The sequence below is a fragment of the Pseudophryne corroboree genome, chromosome 8 (genome assembly GCF_028390025.1).
Source record: "Pseudophryne corroboree isolate aPseCor3 chromosome 8, aPseCor3.hap2, whole genome shotgun sequence".
NCBI classification, from domain to species: Eukaryota; Metazoa; Chordata; class Amphibia; order Anura; family Myobatrachidae; genus Pseudophryne; species Pseudophryne corroboree.
Window position 1 is genome coordinate 338,891,316 of NC_086451.1, and position 11,490 is coordinate 338,902,805.

Below are 11,490 nucleotides of genomic sequence, written 5' to 3' on the forward strand. Positions count from 1 at the left end.
TTAATAGTTTTTCCATTACTTTCCCTACTACTGATGTAAGGCTTACTGGTCTGTAGTTACTTGCTTCTTCCTTCCTTCCACTTTTGTGAGTGGAACTAGATTTGCTCTTTTCCAGTCCTCTAGAATGGAACCTGTATTTAGTGACTTGTTAAATAACTATGTTAAAGGTCTAACCAGCGCATCTTTTAGCTCTTTTAGTATCCTTGGGTGTATCCGATCTGGCCCCATTGATTTATCCACTTTTAGTTTTGAAAGTTCTGTTAGGACCTTCTCCTCTGTAAATGTACTCTCATCTACCTTATTTTTATGAATGTCCTTGCAACTTAACTGTGGCCCCATCCATTCTCCTTCTTTAGTAAATACTGAGCAAAAATAATTATTTAGGTGATCTGCTATTGCCTTGTCTCCCTCCACCAAATGCTTACTCTCTGCCTTAAGTCTTATTATTCCTCCATTTGATTTTCTCTTTTCACTTATATACTTAAAAAAAAGTTTTGCCCCCTTTATATACTGACTGTGCCATTTTCTCCTCAGCTTCTGCATTTTCACGTCTGATCACTTTCTTAGCATCCTTCCATCTGTCAAGATACACCTCTTTGTCGCTATTATTTTGAGTCTGTTTGTATTTCCTAAAATAAATCTTTTTTTCTTTCACACTAGTTGATACTTCTTTTGTGAACCACACTGGCTTCCTTTTCCTGGTGCTTTTCCTAACCCTTTTGATACAAGGGTCTGTTGCCCTTAGTATTGCACTTTTCAGTTTTTCCCTCCTCTCCTGCACTCCTTCCAGGTTCCTCCAGTCCACCAATGAATCACTTAAACATCTCCCCATTATTGCAAAGTCAGCATTTCTAAACTCCAACACCTTTGTTTCTCATACACCCTAGAGGATGCTGGGGTCACATTAGAACCATGGGGTATAGACGGGATCCGCAGGAGACATGGGCACTTTAAGACTTTGAAAGGGTGTGAACTGGCTCCTCCCTCTATGCCCCTCCTCCAGACTCCAGTTTTAGAATTGTGCCCAGTGAGGCTGCACGCACTACAGGGGAGCTCTACTGAGTTTCTCTGGGAAAGACTTATGTTAGGTTTTTTATTTTCAGGAGAGGCTGCTGGCAACAGTCTCCCTGCTTCCCTGGGACTTAGGGGAGAGAAGTATGACCAACTTCTAGTGAGTTTAATGGCTCTGCTTCTGGCTGACTGGACACCATTAGCTCCTGAGGGTGTTGATCGCTAGGTACGCCTAGATGCTCACTCCCACAGCCTGCCATCACCCCCTTACAGAGCCAGAAGTCAGAAGACAGGTGAGTAGCAGAAGAAAAGAAGACTTCTTCAGTGACGGCATTCTGAGGTACAGCGCAGTGGACGGAACGCTGCGTGCCATGCTCTCCCACACACACACAGCACTGCAGGGTGCAGGGCGCGGGGGGGGGGCACCCTGGGCCACATTCAAATCCTAATTTTTCAACTGGCAAGAGGGGACATTAGTGCCAAGACACTGTCCTAACCCCCGCCAGTATAATTATTGAGTAAAATAAGTGGGACAGAAGCACGCCGTTACGGGGGCGGAGCTTCTTCCTCACAGCTCACTCTCAGCTTGGCGCCATTTCCTCTCCAGGAGCAGAGACGCTGGTCCTCCATCACAGTGCTGACAAGTATCAGGGTGCAAAATGGGGGGGGGGGGGGCACAGTTTAATATGGTGCAGTATTGTTGATATTAAAAGCACTACAGGTCTGGGGCATTTATTAGTGTTTTCAGACCCGTTGAGTTGGCGCTGGGTTGTTAGCTGGCAAATCCCCTCTGTGTCCCTCTGACAGACTTTACTGTGGGTCTGTCCCTTATATGCCCGGTGTGACTGTGGATGTTTGGTACACATGTGTCGACATGTCGGAGGCTGAGTACTCTCCCCAGGAGGAGGCTGTATTAGGGACTCAAACGGCTGTGGGGGTGACCCTGTCGGCACCGCCGACTCCAGATTGGGTGAATGTTTTGAATGCTTTGAATGCCAATGTGGCTCTTATTAGTAAAAGATTGGATAAGTCTGAGTCCCAGACCCAGGCATGGAAGAAATCTGTGGAGGATGTGTTATTACAAGTACAGGACCCCTCGGGGTCACAAAAATGTACTTTTGCCCAGTTGGCAGACACAGATACTGACACGGACACTGATTCCAGTGTCGACTATTGTGATTCCAGATTAGATCCAAAATTGGCAAAGAGCATTCATTACATGATCGTGGCGGTCAAAAATGTATTATATATCACTGAGGACCCTGCTGTTCCTGATAAAAGGGTCTGTATGTATAAGGAAAATAAATCTGAGATGATGGTTCCTCCCTCTCATGAATTGAACGCTCTATTTGAAAAAAAGTCTGGGAAAGTCCTGACAGAAAGTTTTAGATTCCCAAAAGGATTCTGGTGGCTTATCCGTTTCCCTCTATGGATAGGGAAAAGTGGGAGTCACCCCCCATTGTAGACAAGGCCTTGTCATGTTTGTTTAAAAAGGTGGCTCTCCCGTCACCTGGCACGGCAGCCCTTAAGAATCCTGCGGATCGTAAACAAGAAACTACGTTAAAGTCTATTTATGCGACCACAGGTACACTACTCAGGCCTGTCATTGCATCTGCGTGGGTGAGTAGTGCTATCGAAAAGTGGGCAGACAACTTGTCTTCTGATATAGATACCCTAGATAGGGATAGCATCCTCTTGACGCTGGTAGGATGCTGCAGCATACTTAAAGGAAGCTGCGAGAGATATTGGCCTTTTGGGATCAAAGGCCAATGCTATGGCAGTCTCAGCTAGGAGAGCATTGTGGATTCACCAATGGAATGCTGATGCTGTATGGAATCTCTACCATATAAAGGCAAGGCCTTTTTTGGTGACGGCCTCGATGATTTGGTATCTACGGCTACCGCAGATAAGTCATCCTTTTTGCCTTATGTTCCTCCACAACAAAAGAAAACGCACCACTATCAGATGCAGTCCTTTCGGCCCAATAAGTACAGAAAGGGCAGAGGTTCTTCCTTCCTTGCTACTAGAGGAAGGGGAAGAGGTAAACGATCACCAGCCTTGTCGGGCTCCCAGGAGCAGAAGTCCTCCCAGGCTTCTGCAAATTCCACCGAATGACGTTGGGGCTCCAATGCGGGAGTCCGCACCAGTGGGGGCACGTCTCAAACTCTTCAGTCAGTTCTGGTGTCTTTCGGACCTGGATCCTTGGGTATTACAGATAGTATCCCAAGGGTACAAACTGGAGTTTTAAGATGTTCCCCCTCGCTGATTTTTCAAATCGGCCTTACCAGCTTCTCTTCCAGACAGGGAGGTGATATACGACGCAATACAAAAGTTGTATCAAAATCAGGTCATTGTCATGGTTCCCCAGTCACAACAGGGAGAAGGCTTTTATTCAAGCCTGTTCGTGGTCCCGAAGCCGGACGGTTCGGTCAGACCAATCCTAAACCTGAAATCCCTCAATTTCTACATAAGAAGATTCAAATTCAAGATGGAGTCTCTCCGAGCAGTGATCTCCAGTCTGGGGGAAGGGGATTTTATGGTATCAGTGGACATAAAGGATGCCTACCTACATGTTCCCATTTATCCTCCGCATCAAGGTTACCTGAGGTTTGCAATTCAGGAATGTCATTACCAATTTCAGACGTTGCCGTTCGGTCTGTCCACGGCTCCAAGGATTTTCACCAAAGTGATGGCGGAAATTATGGTTCTCCTTCGCAAGCGAGGAGTCACGGTTATCCCGTACTTGGATGATCTCCTGATCCAGAGACCAGTTGGTGCAAAACATTGCACTATCCCTGACAATTCTTCAACAAGATGGTTGGCTCCTAAACTTGCCAAAATCAGAGTTGATTCCGACGACGCGGTTGTCATTTTTGTGAATGATACTGGACACAGACCTACAGAGAGTTTTTCTTCCAGTGGAAGAGGCTCTGGAACTTCAGAGTCTGGTCATACAAATCCTGAAACCAGCAAGAGTGTCAATCCATCAATGCACTCGTTTACTGGGGAAGATGGTTGCGGCCTACGAGGCCATTCAGTATGGCAGATTCCATGCCAGAGTTTTTCAGTGGGACCTGTTGGACAAGTGGTTCGGGTCCCACCTGCACATGCACCGAAGGATAATCCTGGCTCCCAAGACCAGAATCTCACTCCTGTGGTGGATACACAGCTCTCACCTCCTAGAGGGGCGCAGGTTCGGTATCCAGGACTGGATCCTGATAACCACGGATGCAAGTCTCTGACGCTGGGGTGCAGTCACACAGGGGGAAAACTTCCAAGGAAGATGGTCAAGCCAGGAAACTTGTCTCCACATAAATGTTCTGGAGTTAAGGGCCATTTACAATGGCCTTCTACAAGCGGAACATCTTCTTCGCAATCTGCCTGTACTGATCCAGTCGGACAATGTTACAGCAGTAGCATACGTAAACCGCCAGGGCGGGACAAAAAGCAGAGCGGCAATGGCAGAAGCCACAAAGGTTCTCCGCTGGGCGGAAAAGCATACAAGCGCTCTGTCAGCAATATTCATTCCAGGAGTGGACAACTGGGAAGCAGACTTCCTCAGCAGACACGATCTCCATCCAGGAGAGTGGGCCCTCCATCAAGAGGTCTTCGCGGAGGTGACAAGTCAGTGGGGAATTCCTCAAATAGACATGATGGCATCTCGTCTCAACAAGAAGCTTCAGAGATATTGTTCCAGGTCAAGGGACCCTCAAGCAATAGCAGTGGATGCACTGGTGTCACCTGGGTGTTTCAGTCAGTGTATGTATTCCCTCTGCTTCCTCTCATTCCAAAGATTCTAAAGATCATAAGAAGAACAAAGGTTCAAGCGATCCTCATTGTCCCAGACTGGCCAAGGAGAGCTTGGTATCCAGATCTTCAGGAATTACTCATAGGAGATCCCTGGCCCCTTCCTCTATGCAAGGACCTGTTGCAGCAGGGGCCATGCGTGTATCAAGACTTACCGCGGCTATGTTTGACAGCATGGCGGTTGAACGCTAAATTCTAGTCCGAAAGGGTATTCCAAGTGAAGTCATTCCCACACTTATTCAGGCCAGGAAAGGAGTAACGTCTAAACATTAACACCGTATTTGGAGAAAATATGTTTCTTGGTGTGAAGCCAAAAAGGCTCCTACGAAGGAATTTCAGCTAGGACGTTTTCTCCATTTTCTACAAAAAGGTGTGGATGCGGGCCTAAAGTTGGGCTAAATTAAGGTACAGATTTCAGCCTTATCGATTTTCTTTCAGAAACCATTCGCCTCCCTTCCAGAAGTTCAGACTTTCGTGAAAGGCGTGTTGCACATCCAACTTCCATTTGTGCCTCCAATGGCGCCATGGGATCTGAATGTGGTGTTGCAATTACTCCAATCACATTGGTTTAAACCTTAACAGGAGGTGGAGTTGAAGTTCCTCACTTGGAAAGTGGTCATCTTATTGGCCTTGGCATCTGCAAGACGGGTGTCTGAATTAGCGGCATTGTCTCACAAGAGCCCTTATTTGATCTTCCATGAAGATAGAGTTGAATTGAGGACACGTCAGCAATTTCTACTGAAGGTGGTTTCCTCTTTTCACATGAACCAACCTATTGTGTTACCTGTGGCTACTGACTGTTCTCTAGATGTGGTCAGAGCTTTGAAAATTTATGTCACCAGAACGACTCAGATTAGGAAAACAGAGGCTTTGTTTGTCCTATATGCTCCCAACAAGATTGGGTGTCCTGCTTCCAAGCAGACCATTGCACGCTGGATCTGTGGTACGATCCAGCGTGCTCATTCCACGGCAGGATTGTCGTTACCGAAATCGGTGAAGGCCCACTCTACTAGAAAGGTGGGTTCGTCCTGGGCGGCTGCCCGGGGGGTCTCGGCATTACAGCTTTGCCGAGCAGCTACTTGGTAGGGATCAAACACTTTTGCTAAGTTTTACAAGTTTGATACCTTGGCCGATGATGACCTCAAGTTTGGTCAATCGGTGCTGCAGAGTCATCCGCACTCTCCCGCCCGTTCTAGAGCTTTGGTATAACCCCATGGTTCTAATGTGACCCCAGCATCCTCTAGGACGTATGAGAAAATAGGATTTTAATACATACCGGTAAATCCTTTTCTCTTAGTCCGTAGAGGATGCTGGGCGCCCGTCCCAGTGCGTACTGTATCTGCAGTTATTAGTTGTGGTTACACACATGTTGTGTTACGTTTATAGTCAGCATGTTGCTGAAATTGTTCATGCCGTTGGCTTTTGTTCTGTTGAATGCCATGTTGTGCGGCATGCTTGAGGTGTGAGCTGGTATGAATCTCACCTTAGTTTAACATTAAATCCTTTTCTCGAAATGTCCATCTCCCTGGGCACAGTTCCTATAACTGGAATCTGGAGGAGGGGCATAGAGGGAGGAGCCAGTTCACACCCTTTCAAAGTCTTAAAGTGCCCATGTCTCCTGTGGATCCCGTCTATACCCCATGGTTCTAATATGACCCCAGCATCCTCTACGGACTAAGAGAAAAGGATTTACCGGTAGGTATTAAATCCTATTTTTTGTGTGACAGGAGTTGGATCCTGTCTTCATACTAAACCATACTGCTTGATGATCACTGGATCCCAGGTGCTCACCCACATATATGTTGGATATCCTGTCACCATTTGTAAGAATTAAATCTAATATTAAGTCTTTGTGAGTGGCACCCTCACCGATTGCTTGATAGATGATCCCTGTAAGGAATGTAGAAATTTGCCACTTGTAGCTGGACTTGCAAAAGACCCCTCCCAATTTACATCAGGTAAATTAAAGTCTCCCATGATTATGACTTCTCCCTTTAAAGCCATTTTAGTGATGTCCAACAATAGGTTCCTGTCCAAATCTTGCCCCTGGCCTGGTGGTCTGTAGATCACCCCAATGCAAATAATGTCCTTCTCCCCAGCTTCTACGGTGACCCAAAGGGCCTCAGTTTTATCTTCAATATTTTGTATTAAAGTAGCATTTATGTTTTTTTTTTACATACATTGCTACCCCTCCTCTTATTCTTCCCATTCTATCCTTCCTAAATAAATTGTATCCTGGTATAGCTATGTACCAGTCATGATTCTCATTGCACCATGACTCTGTAATTGCCACAAAATCTAGGTCATCCCTTGTCATTTTAGCTCTGGAATTTTGTCTCCTTAGCTCCTAGCATTTGCACACATAGCTTTAAGAATTTTGTCTGTGCATCTGTTATTAGTAGCCATGTCCAGACAGTACAAAATAAATGACAAGTTTAAAGTTGAAATGACCTGTTTGGTGATGTTGCTCAGTGTTTGTTTGTTGTTTTTTTTACTAATCAGGAATCACACTCTGTCCTTTACACCACAACTACACCTCACTAAGGGGTATATTCAATTAGGGTCGGACCCATTCCGACATGCATTTGTCGGAATGGATCCGACAACCCCTATTCAATCCCATCTCAATTCGACTTTAAAAAATGGTCAGAAACGGGGCCAAATTCGACAGGATTTGGCCCCGTTTCCCTCAAAAGTACGTGAATCAGCAGCTATACCGCCGATTCACGTACTATTCGACAAGTCGAATTCCCAGACTTGTCGGGGAAAAAACAGGTGAGATTGAGTAGGTCGAATCACGATTTGACCGGAAAAAGTCAAAAACTGCCGTCTTTTCGACAGACGGCAGTTTTCGACCCTAATTGAATATACCACTAAATGTAAAGATATAGTACACCTGACCACAATTGGCCAAATGATCAAAGGAGGTAAACGCCAGACAGCATGCAATAATAAACTATGTTTCACTGAGCAACTTCCCTACACATGCTATGCAAATTACAAGCCATAATTACATCAAAAAACATACATGAATTTGCATAAGAGAGAACTGTAGTGAGCAGATTGGGGATGTCTTTTCATAGTTTAAGAAGACAGATAACATTGGTACAGGTGAGAATGCAGATGTTTTTGGTAAGCTAGAGACATAAATTTGAGTAGTTGCGGATGAAGTGGAAAGATCTTGCAGCATTCCTAACACAGATTTAAGTTATAAGTGTCTGGTATACTCAGACGTGAGCAGTTTGATGTGTAGAGGAATTGGACTCACATTTGTTTTAAAGCTGTCCTTCAGTGGTCCAGATTGTGGGTTTATTGTTGTCCTTCTGTTTTCCTTCCGTTTAATGTCAGCGTAACGTCGAAATTATGTTTAAAATTGTAGTTATTCTTTGAATAATGTCCTTTGAATTAATGGACACAAGCCTTCCTGATGCTCTTTAAGTAATGGGCCAAGCATGTGAACAGACTGATTACACCCAAACTCCAATGAACCCTCCCCCAGCAATGGCTAGTAATAAAACAGTTTAAAGAAAACAAGCTAACATACCAACCAACTGAGATTTATCAGAGTCATGCCCTCATTCCTATACTTAGGAGATAATATTCCAATTTATCAATAGCAGCCCATCATGTGCATAAGCAATCTAATACAAAAGCAGATGCCTTAAGGGGGGTACTCACGGAGCGATTGCTGCTTAAAATCTAAGCAATCTGACTAGATTGCTTAGATTTTAAGCACGATCGCTCCGTGTGTAGCCCCCTCAGCGATAGCGATGCGCAGCCCCGCGCATCGCTATCGCTGCTGCTAGATTGGCCTGCATGCAGGCCAATCTAGCGGGTCGCTCACTTCACCCGCTGGGTGAAGTGAGCGGCCCCCCCGTCTCCCCCCGCACGCTCAGCACAGATCGCGCTGTGCTGAGCGCCGGGAGAGATGTGTGCTGAGCGGTTCGCTCAGCACACATCTCTCTGCCATCGGCCAGTGAGTACTGGCCTTTAGGCCTATAGCAATGCTATAATTCTTATCACCCAATTTGCTAATTAGTATTTCAGTGCAATCAGTAAAGATAATCTGCAGCTCTCATTTTCAATATACCTAGACAAGTATATATTCACAAGCAGTTATTTGGGTGAAATGTTCTGCAGGAGGGTAGTAGATGGAATTACCTAGACAAGTATATATTCACAATCTTGGTTACAATGCTTACAGTGGGCAATGCAAAACATGGGGTAAATTCAATTAGAGGAGATGTTCTCACCCCCTGTGAGCTATATGCCACACTTATGGTACCTCAGGACTCCCCATAGGGCTGCGTACAAAAATCTTTCAGTCCAGTGCGAAATTGGGCCATGAGTTTGGGTGCTGTTGGCAGCATTTTTATGCCATTGCAACATCAACTCGCCACGTTCACTCCTAATGGAATTGATCCCTATGAGTTCCAAGATATAAAATACAAAATATAAAATACAAGGTATAAGATACAAGCAGAATCCTCAGTTCTATAGACTGGTCATCCCATCCACAAAAGTGACAGACAAGGCAGCCATCTTGGGCACACTACATAGGTTACACTGTATTGGTGAGTACAAAACAAAAATATATGTATGGAAATGGTACATTTAATGGAAAATAACTTAACAAATACTGCTATAGATACTGGCTGATATGCTAGAAATGATGACCCTGATGAGTAAGTAACTAGTTTGTGGTGAATATGTATGACCTTCTCCAGATGACTCCGGCTGTACATATACTGACAGGAATCAGACAAAGCGTGAAATGTGCACTAGTGCTAATCTCAGCTGTAGCAGCCTGGTAAGAGCTCTGGGTGCCGAGGGCATTTTCCTTTCTACAAGAGTAAGCTGTGTGTACTTATTTCTAGTACACTGAATGAAGACTTCCCATTTTATACTTATTCATTGATAACTATTATTATAATTATAATTATTAGATTATATGGGCAGAACCTTGGGCCTGATTCAGATTAGTACATAAACCATAATGTTTTACGTATGAATCCAATGTTTGGGGTTTGCGCATTTGCAGAACAGGCCCGGTGTGATTGTTCACAGTAACCCCCCCCCCCCCCCTTGGCCATGTAAAGATTAATTTGCTGCAGTGTTTGGGGGCAGTAACAGGCTTTTGTAAATGTGCCAAACCCAGGATTTGCATTGTCCAGACTGCATCTGCTCAGATTGGCCACAATGGTGATCCGAGCACTGCATATTTGGACGCAGCACTTGGATCACAGATGCTCTCAGGAGGCGTCTGTTTCATACAGACGCCTCCTGCTGCATTTCATTTGTATGGTATTGCACAGCTGCAGTGGCGTGGAGGGGTGGGGGGGAGGGGGTAATAATCACCCAGGACCAGGTCTGATGGAGGGGCCCAGTGTGGGCCCAGTGTGGGCCCAGTCCCCCCCCCCCCTCCCCCCCACTTATCTGGCAGCAGCAGCGCTTTTCCTCAGCACAGCAAACGCTCCTATGTGCTGGACTGGAGGCGCTTAAAGAACAATTTTTTCTGTATTTTTATCTAAAGGTGCATAGCCACGCCTCCTGTGAATAGGACACACCCCCTGGAAAGTACCTGGGTGAGCCAGGCTCTCTACTGCCCCGCGCAGCTGCTCCCCTACTGCTGTGTAATACCATGCACATCGGAATCAGACGCCTCAATTAGAATTTATTTAAGATGTAAATGAGGCTAAACCAAGTAGTATTTAAAAAGAAAAATGTAAAAACTTAAAATGAAGAAATGGCTGGTAATAGATTACACTTTCCTGTGACGTCAGCTCCTCCGCAGTGACAGGAGCCAGGTGCTGCAGTGAGAAAGTCTCCTACAACACCCGGCTCCTGTCATAGAAGAAGAGCCGACAGCGCACGGAGACTGTCTCTGGGGGAAGCCCAGCATCTCCGGAGATGCTGGGCACGCCCCTGGAGTGACGATTCCGGGATCCCTGCGAAGCCACACCCCCTAAGTGTAAGACCACACCCCCTTTTGCCGCGATCGCGGCAGGAGATCAGGGGTGCACACCGGGTATCACCACACCCGGTGACGCCTCTGGTCTTATGTATCCTCTATTCATATTATAAGCTGGGAGACATTTGAAGAGGGTGGTAGTTCATTGCCAGTGCCATAACTACGTGTGTGCCAGGTGTGCCTGGCACACAGCACAGTTGCCCTGAGGGCGCAGCGGCCCCCAATCCCTAAAGTCAGCGGCTTGTAATGAGTCAAATTGACTCATTACAAGCCGCCTGTGCCAGAGGAGGAGACGAGCAGTGGAGACGGAAGCAGAGGGAGGGCGAGTAGGGAGCCGCAGCAGCACTATGTAATTGGTGGCGGCACCGCTGCAGCAGTCCCTCTCCTTCCACATAGGATGGCCGCCGCTGCTGTGAATGCTGGGATGCGCTTCTCTCATCCAAGCATTCACAGCGGCGGCGGCCAGCCAATGCGGAAGGAGAGGGACAGCTGCAGCGGCGCAGCTGGCAATAACAGTATGTGCTGCGGCTCCCCCTTCCTCCTCTTCCTTCTCCCCTGCCCCCGGAGATGCCAGCACTGAGGAGCCTGACTGCCTGGGCCAGCAGAGAGATGGTAAGTATCATCTGTTCTATCTGTCTATCTATCTATCTATCTATCTATCTATCTGTCTGTCTATTTATCGGTCTGTCTACCTAATGTGT